Raw genomic sequence first — 12,194 nt, 5'->3', positions numbered from 1 at the left:
ACACACATAGTCACCTGTTCAGCTACAGAAAGTTATTTGTCTTATTCCGCAAGACCTTAAACTTCAAGTATGTGTATGTCAAAGACTTCTAAGTGTTTACTTTGTTATTTCTTTAGGCAGAGCCTGTAGAGGGCCAGGTAGCCTCTGGAACTCATCCTCTTTTTAGAGGTGACATGTCCGGTGAATGCCCCTACAGTCTATCTCTGTATAAGAAATAAGAAGTTTATACATTTTTAGAGGTCATTTGGAGTGTCTAGCTCACAGTTGAAATTATTGAGAATGGATACCTTGCACCCTTAAACAAGTACATTACATTTTTCTGAAAGCTCTAAAACCATTGAAGGGATTCATGGTGTTCCAAAAGGAGCTTTTTCTTCGTTTGATTCATCTCCTCATGAAGGTAATGAAGGTGAAAGGGAAAGGTATAAATCTGATTTCAATCATATTTCCTTTGATCATGTAAAGCATGGAAAATTTCCACACAAGCATTGGAAAAGAATTGCATGTTCTTTTTGTGGTTTGTTTAACCATAGTGTTTCTAGATGTTGGAAAAGAATGGCAACATGCAGGAAACTTTTGAAGGAAATGAGGAAAGAAGCCAAAGTTCCATTGAACAATGCAAATCATGTTGTCAAGAAGATGAACATGTGTTGCACTTATTGCCATAAGCATGGACATACTGCTGAAAGGTGTTGGACTCTGAATCCAACAATGCTTCCCCAAAAGTTGAAGAAACTGGAGCAAGAGTATGGCAAGAATGGGAAGGAAGTTTCCATCATTGATATGTGTCAGGATGATACACATGTTGATATTGATGTGCAGTTAAAGGAAGCACCTTTGAAATGGATTGGTAAGAAATGGTTAGAATTCTTATCGAATTAAAGTTGCATGTCTTTTGGTTGAATGCATTTCTTGGTTAAGGGAATGCAAGTTGCAGATGGAAAGCTGAGTATGAGACTCACTCTATTGCAGCGAAGGTTATGTTCATTTCTGCTTTGAAAGTATATGTACATGTGATCGAGGATCTTGTACTTATGATTGTACTTAAGAGAAAGTTTAAGGATAAACTGCATGCATGAGAATGATATGCATGTGCACAGGGATCATGATGATTTCCTTGTTTTTTTTAAACATGTATGTGTGATTAACTCGAAGGGTTGATTACTTTGTTTTTAACCATGCATGTGATGTAATATTGACTTGGAAAAAGTTAATTTGATCTCCAAGATTGAAAGAGCACTAGGTTGCTTGATCTACCTACCCATTCTATTGCCTAGCATTTTTTGTTACTTCAAGGAGGGTGCACTTAGACTTGCAAACCCTCATGCGCCTTTTCTTTTCCTTTGGCTTTTTCTTTTGATTTTCTATCTAAGGCTAGCCTTATTACTTCCAAGGCCCCAGATTAAATAGTTGGGAACCTTCATTCTCTACCTAACTACTTTATCTGCCAAGATTGAACAGTTTGGACAGATTTCTTTCTCTAATCTACAACAGACAATTGAAACATGGCATGACCCAGCTTAGATTGTTGGATCACCCATTCAGAAGTAGGACAACATCAACCAACTGCAGATAGGTGTTTTCCACACAAAATATGAGATCTTTGCATCACCAAAGTAGATCATATTGGCACTTCCCCTGCCAATCATGAAAAATGAAACCTATTGGTATAGGTAGCTAACAGTGGCTCCACTTGGGGATGGTTTTTCTACTTGAAAGACCAAGAACAGCAGGTCAGAATGCCTTGGCTTTTGATCTTTTCTCAAAACTTACAAACTTGTCTCTTTGGACCTCAAAACTGGAATCTGTCACTATTGTAGAACTTGCTGAAATAAAAGCCTTTTCCTGCTTATTTACAAAGCTTCTTAAACTGAACTATTTATAGGCTGAAAGAGAATAGTATATACAACTGATTATGTACAGGGGAAAAGCCATGCTATATACATGGAAAGTAATCAAAGTAGTGCTTTAACATCCGGCCATTTACAGGGCCCTCTTCAGCTTCAGTGCCATCCAAATTCTTCAAGAAATAAGTGTTATTTCCTTGTACTGCTTGAATAACAAAAGGCCCCCTCCAAAGGGAGTCAAATTTGCCATGCTTTCCCTTGTCTTCTCTCCTTGAATCCCATTTAAGCACTTTATCCTCAACAAAGAAATCTTCAGCCTTGGTTCTTCTATCAAAGGATTTCTTTAGTTTCTCTTGTAGGACTTGGACTCTGCTATAGACTTGATCTCTGGTTTGCTGCAAACAGATAATCTGATTGATTCTTCTTTGCATGTCATTTGGTTCAGCTTGACTTTCTTGAAGTAGCTTCATGACAGGTACCCCTAAGGATGAAGGGAATTTGGCTTCCATTCCATAAACCAACTCATATGGGCTGACCCCAATAGATCTCTTGGTTGTTAGCCTGTCTGCCCACAAGGCATTTACAAGCTTCTTGTGCCAATTTTTCTTATTCTCTTCTAGTATCTTCTTAATGATATTGATAAGACTTTTGTTAGATGATTCATCTAGACCATTGCCTTGAGGGTAATATGCAGTAGAATGGCCCAAAGTAATGTGGAATTTGTGACAAAAGTTCACCATCTTCTTGGATCTGAAAGCAGCAGCATTGTCTGTTATAATCTTGTCAGGACAACCAAATCTGGAGAGAATATTGGTTTCAAGGAACTGAATGATAGTAGAATCATTTGCTTGTCTGCATGGAACAGCCTCAATCCATTTAGTAAAGTAATCTGTGGCTGTTAGAATCCATCTATGTTGGCCTGAGGATGAAGGATGAATTTCCCCAATGAAGTCCAAGCCCCATTGCTGAAAGGGCCTTTCTGTTGCAATAGGCTTTAAGGGAAGTGGTAGTAACTTTCTTTTTCCCTCAAACACTTGACATTTGTGACATGAAGTTGCAAATTTTTTAACATCAGAGAAGAGAGTTGGCCAATAGTAACCTGCCCTCAAAATCTTATCCACAATGGACTTCCAGTACAAATGTCCACCACAATCCCCTGCATGAAATTCTTTCATAACATTGCTTGTTTCATTCATAGTTAGACAATTCAACAATATACCTTCATTATTTTTCGATAATAAATTACCATCTATAACACAAAATCTTGAAGCTTTCATTTTTAGAAATCTAGATTTGGTTCTGGACAATCCTAGGGGAGCACACAGGTTTTGTAATATATAACAGATATAAGAATACCACAAGGATTGTTCAAAGGCTACATTGATCTTTGGAGTCGCCAGCTCCGGTTCATTGTCCAGTTGGTTAATGTGTAAGGCTTGGAAGTTTGCTTCAGACATCAATTTAGCCAAACCTTGCCCTTTTATCAGTTTTGTAGGTCTTATTTCAATGTCAAATTCTAAAATGTTAGCATTCCATTTTCCTCTTCTTCCCTCTAATTTTTCTTGAGTCAGTATGTCTTTCACAATGGGACTTGGTACATAGGCAATAACATGGGAATATAGGATGTAAATCCTAAAGTCTTTGATGGCTTTGACCAAAGCATAAGCTTGTTTTTCCATGATCTGATATTTTAGAGGTGCATATCTAAGGGCTCTACTAAAGAAAGCAATGGGTATTTCATTCCATTGATCATATTTCTGCAATAAGACAGCAGCAATAGTATGCTGGGAGGCAAAAGAGAAAATGATAAATTCTCCGTCAAATTGAGGATTTGTTAAGACTGGGGTTTGGGTAAGGGCCAATTTAATACCCTCAAAAGCTTGATTTGCTTCTACTGTCCACTTCACTTTTGAATCCTTCTTTAGCATGTTGTTTAATAATCTGATAAGTTCTGCTAAGTTTGGGATGAATCTCCTTAAAATGTTGATCTTTCCCAAGAAGGCTTGTAATTCTTTGATATTTCTTGGATGGGGCATTTGAAAAATGGCCTATATTCTGTCTGGGTCAATTCTAATGCCATCCTTTGAAATGATATGACCCAATATCTTACCTTCTTCCAAACCAATTAGAGACTTCTTAGGATTTAAGGAAATTCCATATTTCCTACATGTTATGAATATTTGTCTTAAGTGTTTTAGATGTTCTTGGTCATATTTTGAGAAAGGTGTGAGGTCATCTAAGTAAATGACAAGGAAGTCACAAATCTCTTTAGAAAAAGCAATATCCATTGCTCTCTGAAATGTAGCTCCAGCATTTTTCAATCCAAAAGGCATTTTAACATATTTGAAAGTCCCCCATGGGGTTGTGAAAGCTGTTTTATCTTGATCATCAGGGTGGACTAGGATATGATTGAAACCTGAAAATCCATCAAGTAATGAGATTCTTGAAGCCCCCACCACTCTTTGGAGAATGTGATCCATTTTTGGTAAGGGATAATTGTCTTTAAGGGACACTTGATTCAAATTCCTTAGGTCAACACAAAGCCTAATCTCCCCAGTTTTCTTTCTGGTGGGGACCAAATTTGAGATCTAGTCTGAAAACCTGATTGGTGCTATGATGCCAGCTTTAAACATTTTTTGTACCTCTTTCTCAATTGAAGAGCGGAGCATAGGGTTGATTCTTCTCAATTTTTGCTTGAATGGCTTTTGATTGGGCTTGAGAGGGGTAGTGTGTTGAATAACAGAGGTGTCATAGGATTTCAAATCCTCAAAACTCCATGCAAACACATCTTGGAACTCTTTGAAGAGGTCAATGTATTTAGGCTTCTGGTCAGGGGGTATAGAGGCAGACAGTTTTATTATTTTGGGTTTTTCAGTAGTTCCAATGTTGCATTCTTCAATGGTAGCATTAAGGGGTTGTATTTTTGGTTTTCTAGGAACATCATTTGAGTCAAAAATGTCCTCTAATGGGGTTAGGCCTGTTGGTAGGAAATTGTCCTTCAGCTGTATGATTTCAGCCTCTGCACCAACTGTTTCCTCAAAACGCAATTGTTAAAGTTCTTGTATATTTTCCTTGTCAAATATTGTTGGACAGAGTATTTGATTTGTTGGTTTGAGTGATATTGATGTTTGCTCCTTTTCGTTCAATGGCAGTGTGTCTTTCACAGAGTCAACATCAATGTTCAAGCCTGAAAATTCATGCTGCAAGGTTAAGAAATTATTTATCTATGTGTCATCCTCAAATACCTGCCAATCTTTGACATTGTTTGGGACAGAAGGTCTGTGTTTTATCTCAGCTGTAAAGCAGTGGTTGGGTTCAAAAGGCAATTTTCATGTACTGGCAAATGTAGCTAAACTATGTGCATGAAGGTTGTGGGTCCTAGGTATTTTGGTCATTTGAAATTCAGTGAAAGCTTTGAGTATTTCAATAGTAGCAGACCTGTATGATCTTAGTCTTTTGTCATTGGTGACAAAATTTCCTTTTACTTGTTGAATAATAAGGTCTGAATCTCCCATGATTGAAACTTTTGTGGCTTGTAAAGATTTTATCAGTTTGAGGCCTAGCAGAAGAGCCTCATATTCTGCCATATTATTAGTACATCTGAAATTAAGCCTATAGGCTCGACCTTGTGCATGATTGCTTTGTTTGTTATGAATCCACACTCCAGCTCCTGCCCCTAATTTGTTGACTGATCCATCAAACTCAAGAAACCATAGGATCTCTTGATTTAGGGGATTTTCAATATCTTCTCTATGACTTGGGATTATAATTTGGAGTTCTTGTTTTTCATCTAGTTTGTCTTCTAGAATTACCTTGTCAATTGATTTTTCAATCTTGATTTCTTGGGAACTTGATTGCTCACTGACATGCATATCTTGTTCAAGTATGACAGATTTGTTATTACTCACTGGACTAATATCAGTATTGAACAGGATGAAGGAATCCATATCAGAATGGACTGCATAGATAGGGAAATTTTGGGGTTTTTCTTCACTGCTCACCATGTATTTCATGAGTGACTCTCTGTATAACCTCTTTGGCTGCCCAAAGACAGAAATAGTGGCATATGACATGTCTAATTGCAGGGAACCTTGGAGTTTAGCCCCCCATGATCTTGATAACAACATTCCATATTTGGGTGGAATATCAGCAACTACCACATCCATCAAAATTGTTTTATTTGGGTACTGGACAAGGGACACACATAGGTCTTTAATCAAGCCTAAACACTTAACTTGGCTGGAGTCAAATGAAAATAGGTCCTTATATGGTCTTGTGATGTCTAGATTCAATCTTTCCATTACTGACTTAGGCATCAGGTTGTGAGAGGCGCCTGAGTCAAACATTGCATTGTGTAATATCTTATCATGAACATGCAAGCTGACATAAAAAGGTAGTATTCCTGTAACTGTTGTCTTTCCATCAACCTCTGGACCGAAAAGTAGTTCTGGGGTGTCATCCAATACATTGACATCATCTTTGTTATGAGTGAGTTGAAGGGATTTCTTGATTTGTTGTTTGTAAATGTTATGCTTAGCTAGCTCTGAAAGGGGAATGGCTATCTTCAATTTACCAATTTCAGCTTCTAAGTCAAAAGGTTTTTCAGATTGTATCTTGGTGTCCTGTTTAACAACCTTTTCTTTGTTAATTAAGTTTTCTTCATGACTCTCACTCTGATCTTGAGGTTTGTCCTTTTTACTGATCTTTTGGAAAGTGTTGCTTGGATTGTGCTATGAAGGAGGTGTAACCCTTGTTTCTTGATGTGAGGGAAATGGTTCGGTTACCTCTTCAACTGTTACTTCATTTGCAATTGAATCAGTCTTGTTAATAGGCTCAGTGACAATAGCTTTCTTAGGCTGCAGGCTATCCTTTGTTTTCTCAGGCTGTGTCACATTTATAGTTCTGCTCCTTAGCTTGTATTGTTTATGAACTTCATAAACAACTGTGTCATAGCCTTGTTTAAAGTCAAATGACTCACCTGACTTGGTTTGGAACTGCTTGATGTCTTCATCTTCATGATCCTCTTGACTCAGAAAGACTTGCTGATCATTGTTGAGGCCCATCAAATTGATGTGGGTGTCATCTATCTGCTCATTAGAAGTGGATGTTTCAGCATAGTTTTCTTGGAATGGAGGTCTAATTTCTGGTTCAGGGCTTGCCTTGCCAACATTAGGATTTTGGTTTCTTCTAAAATTGGGATTCCTGATAGGATTATTCTGTGGTGCTTCCCATGATGACTTCCTCTCAACTGATTCTACTCTGTCACCTAACCTATGCATGCCAGTGATTATTGCATCCAATTTCTGATCCCAGCCTGAAGGCTCTTCTTTGAAGGTAGTCTTTCTTTCAGTTCTGGTCCTATTTCTCCTAGCTATCAGGTTGGCTTCTACACTCACTGCTATGTCTTGCATTTCAGCTAGAGTTCGGGGAGCTCTTTCTCTTAATTGGTATGCCATATCTGAATCAAACCCATCAGGAAAGGTGTATAGAGCTAGGTCAGGTGGGGGTCTGAGATTTTTGGGAATGGCATTGTAGACATTGTTGAACCGAGCACAATAATCCAAGACAGTTTCTTGGGGACCTCTTTTGATAGTATTGTATTCAGATAAAATATGAAGTGGATCCTTTTTCTTCTCCCATCTGTTGATAAAGGTTTGATATAGGGCCTCAGGGTCAGCGATGGAGTTTGCTGGGAGTGACCTAAACCATGTTCTTACCTCTCCTGTTAGGCTTTGCACAAAAATTTTCATCCTAACCCCATCATCATCTATCTCATAATTTTCAAAGTAGTCCTGCATTTTCTTAGTATGTTGAAGGGCTGGATAAGAGCCAGTACCATCAAAATATGAAATCTTGCTTTGGTAATCTTGAGGCATAGGCCCTGGATTTGCAGGTAACTGCAGTGGAGCATATCTATTAGCCATGTTTGGTGGGACAACAGGGAAAACTGGGACAAATGGGACAAGTGGAGGAAAGGGGATGAGAGGGGTGTGTGTAGTTGATGGAGTGGTTGAAAGGATACCTTGTGAAGTGGATGAAGAACTAGGAGGTTGTGGAACGGTGGTATGAGGAGGTAGAGAAACCTTAGCAGGGGTTGGAATATTAATTTGACATCCTGCTTCAGAACTTGAATCTGATAAAGTCCCTTCTGATTTGTGTCTCTTAAGGATTCTTGAAATCAAGTTTGGATTTTGGAACTCAGGTGATGGATCAGGATCTGGGTTTGATCTTGTATAGCGAGTTTTCTTCTTAGGAGCCAGTTTCTAAGATTTTCTTTAAGAGAATTTTTCTGAGAAATAGTAATTTTTGACAAGGACTGATCAGGTATAGCACAACTGTATGGAACTTAAGACTGAATAAAGATTGACTGAGGCAGCTTTTATATACTCCTGCAAATGCAAAGCAGAGGCAGTTTCTAAGGCTATCTGGCTGTCACTCAGGCTTTATCTACAGTATTAAGAACCAGGCAGGAGGTTAGAAAGTTCATTCAGTTCCCAGTGGAGTCTCCATTTATGTTAACACCCAGGTTGTTCCCTTTGACTCCTAAGGGAATACGGCCGGGGTAACCACTAACCAAGCTTTGGATTACAGGTCCTAGCAAACTTGTAATCAGAGAGGGCTCTCTCTTTTAGTTTTAACTTTGTTCTTCGAGGATTTTAGGCTAGCTGTGAGGTATGGGTTTTGATTTAATATTTTGGTTGAAAGATGTCTTCCAGTAGCTAAGATGAAGATCTTCAGAGGGTTTCAGTCCATTAGGCAATGGAGTCTGTGATTATGTGCTATTTGAGGTATTGAGTAAGGTTTCTTAAAACTGTAGGGCCATTTAGATATATCATGAAACAAACTTAAAATTGTGATGATGAAATATGATTAACCAGTGAAAGGCAATTAAGAGTTTTTCACTAAGTTGGTGATGTAAGAAAGAGATGTATCACCCAGGAGCAGATTTGAATTCCTGAGCAATAGTCACTGTGAAAGTTTTAATCTTAAGGTGCAGCAATTAATAATTACACTTTCATAACTATAACTAGAAGAAAAACATTCATAACAGCATAGATTGAGTTCAGGGTATTCAATGAATAAATCCTGAAACTATTCTTTTTCTGTGCTATTAAACTGTGACATATAGAGCATGAACGGATTATGACAGAATAAATACATAACAAGAAGGTTTAAGAGACTTATTGTGCCATGAAATATGCGGGAATCCTGTAGCAGTAAGCAAACGCACCACAACGCATCAAACAACACAGAACTTTAGAAATTCCATTTGCTACCTGTATTAAACTCTGAAATTTACAACATAGGCTCTTTTGAAGAGAAAATAAACAACCCGTGCAAGCTAGTGCGAGGGGATATATATACAATCAATTTTACAAAATATCTGAACGTTGAGTCATTAACTCAATAACTGCGTTCACCAACTTTCAGAATAGCAGATAAGGAAGTTATTGCTGCTCTAAATACACAATGAATATGCTTTGGTTCTATCAGAGACCTTTTTGACTTTTGGAGGCCACTGAGTCGGTTGAGCGTTCTGCATTAATTCTGAATGATATGTCTTTATGGCTCTGTCGTGCTGTAGCTTTCTCGGCCCTGTCATCTGTACCTGTCACTGTTGCTTTGGTGGCCAAATTGCTTTGCTGAGTTGGCTCAACCCAGTCTTTTACAATCATAGTGGATGTATTACCTGTCTGAACACGATGATTTGTATTTTGATGTGAAAATTTGATGAAAACCTGTGTGTTTACAGCAATGTCTGTATCATGCTGGTCCACCATTCCTGTGTAGGCAACTGATTCCTCAAAATTATGCCTAGTGTTTCATCTGCCTCTGTATATTTGAAGTAAGTAGGAGGCACTTCAAACAAATGCCTGATTTCATTCATGATGAAAAAAAAATTCTCTATTTTTTCATAGAGGCTCTGCCCAGATGCAGGCCTTGCTTCTTCTGGGGTGCTTGATCCTGCAGTGATATGATTATTGGCAAATGTATTCACCATTTTTGCATAATTCTCATGTGACAGCAACCTACCTGCACTGTTTAGTAGGCTGGGAAGGCCTCTGCTATGCAATGCTGTAAATTTATCTGTGAACTTATTTACCTCTGTTTGCATCTCCTGGCACCTTCTATCCAATGTCTGCACCAAACTTCTCAAAGTGAAGACCCTCTTTATCAGCAAGATGGTGTCCGTTCTATTGGTGATCCCTATTGCTGCCAGCTGAGGGTCTGTGAGGTTATTAAGGACATTTATCATTCTGTTGGCTATCTCAGGCATAGTGCCTAGAGATGCCCTTGCTCTTTGGCTTTCCTTGTGTGCCCTCCCTATGAGCTCCATGTGCTCATGAATAGTCTCTATGTACTGCCATTGATCTGTTATTGATTGGCCAATATTGGCCCATAGGACTTTCTTGATCTCGGCTACCACCTTGTCAAGGGAGAGCTCCTTCTCCAGTTCTTTTATCCTTTTCTCAAGAGCTCTTACTTCCCTGGTTTTCTCAGCCACAGTTTGCTTTGATTTGTCATATTTCTCATTAAGTGTGGCCAATTTCTCCTTGGCTTCATTCAGCTCTGCCATCTGGGCTTCTAGGACTTGAATTTCTTTCATCATCTTCTGCATATCCAGGCTTGGAGCCTGTTCTGATGTCGTTGCTGGTGCTGATGTTGATGGGCCTGTTTCAGCTGTCTGCCCTGTGGGAGGAGTAATAGTTTGAGGGGGCTCCTCAAGGTTTATAACTTGCTGAGGGGGCTGAGATTTTTGGCCTTCCTCTTTCTTCTTTAGTGCTTCTTGTAACGTAGCCTCGGTTTATACTAGCTTTCCTTCTGTTTGTACCAGCTGTTTGTGCAGTGTTAGCAGCATGGCTGCTACATCCTCGTCCTTCCTTTGCTGAGCAACCTCTTTTGTTTGAGGGTGAAGGGTTGCCGGGATCTTCACCATCTTTCTCAAAGCTGCAATATCTGCATCTCTCTCCTTTAGCAGTGCCTATATAGCTTTGGGATCCTTTGGGTCATGCCCAAGCTCAATAATAATATCCTCCAAAGACCTGATCCTGTTGTCTTTGGCCTGAGAGGATGCCTTCTCCAACTCAAGTTGGGCAGTTGTATTATGCAGACTGTTTTGTAATTTGTGTGCCAGGAAGGTCTTGTCTGCAAGGGTTGAATAGACCATCTCACCCGTTTTCTTATGAAGCTCTATCTGGTCCATAGGGTGGATGTCTTTTGCAAGGACCTCAAGGTTGGTCCTTATATAGTCTGCAGCTGACTGTGGCTGCAGCATAGTGGGCATGAAATGACTCATTGTCATTTTCCCCTCTGTTATGTCATATGCTGACATAAGCCTTTGCTGGTTTGTAGGGGCCATTTTAAGCAGGTGATTGTAGAGTTGGAGCCTGACTGGCTCATTTCTCTTCTTGATGTCAATAAATTGTTGCTTTATGCCTGATTTAGCTCTCCTTTGCTGGCTGGAGGAGCTGACCTCTCCTCCAAGGGTTCTTTCTTGTTCCTGCTGAAAGGAACTGGCGGATGCCTCCATACTAGGGGGGGCCATACCCAATGATTGCCCAATAGGCATTTCTTCTTCAGAAAGGGGATTTATTCTTTGCCTCTTCTCCCCTTGTTGATTTGTTGATGTGGTGAGGGGAGTCTCTTGCTCTCTATCCCTCTTCTTGCCTCTTTCTTCATTTACTGGTGTTTGGAGTACTGAAGTCTCCACTATTGTTTCTTGCCTTGGAGGCACACTTTTTTGAGCCTGCTGCTCTGTAGAAATGGGAGCTTCAGCCACTTGTTCTTGTTGTTTGGGCTGCTCCATCTGTTGTTCTACTGTAGGGGGTGGCAGTTCTTGTTCCATCTCCTTTTCTTTACCTTTGCTGGCTACCTGAGGAGCAGTTTTAGCTGCTTGCTAGGGGGCTGCAGAGGAGGAGGCAGCTGGTCCAAGTTGCACTTGATAAGAGGAGGAAACCTGCCCACAAGTTTCCAAGTCAGCCTCTTTCTCAAGATTCCTTATTTCTCTTTGTAGAATTTCTTTTTTTTTACTTGCTTCTTCTAATGTGCCCTCTTTCCATCCTAACAAATTGGCATATTTTTCAATGTGGGGCAGCCTTACATGATCATAACTAGCCAATTTGTACTTGACCCTTCTAAGGCTGATGAAGTGATTTGGGTCATAGGGTATCCAGAGGAAGCTAGTTTGTAGTCCAAGGCGTTGCAGGATCTTGTCTGCTTCTTGCCATGCCTCTTCTCTTTTGTTATAGATGAATGGGCCTAGCTGATTTCTGACCTTCAGCTATACCTTCTTGTTTTTGCTGTGGAAATGGACCATGTCTGCATTTCCAAACTGCCTGAAGTACT

The sequence above is a fragment of the Pinus tabuliformis genome, chromosome 2_1 (assembly GCF_031772625.1).
Source record: "Pinus tabuliformis cultivar Carrire ecotype Pingquan chromosome 2_1, CPIR1, whole genome shotgun sequence".
Lineage (NCBI taxonomy): Eukaryota > Viridiplantae > Streptophyta > Pinopsida > Pinales > Pinaceae > Pinus > Pinus tabuliformis.
Note: the sequence above shows the minus strand (reverse complement) of the source record.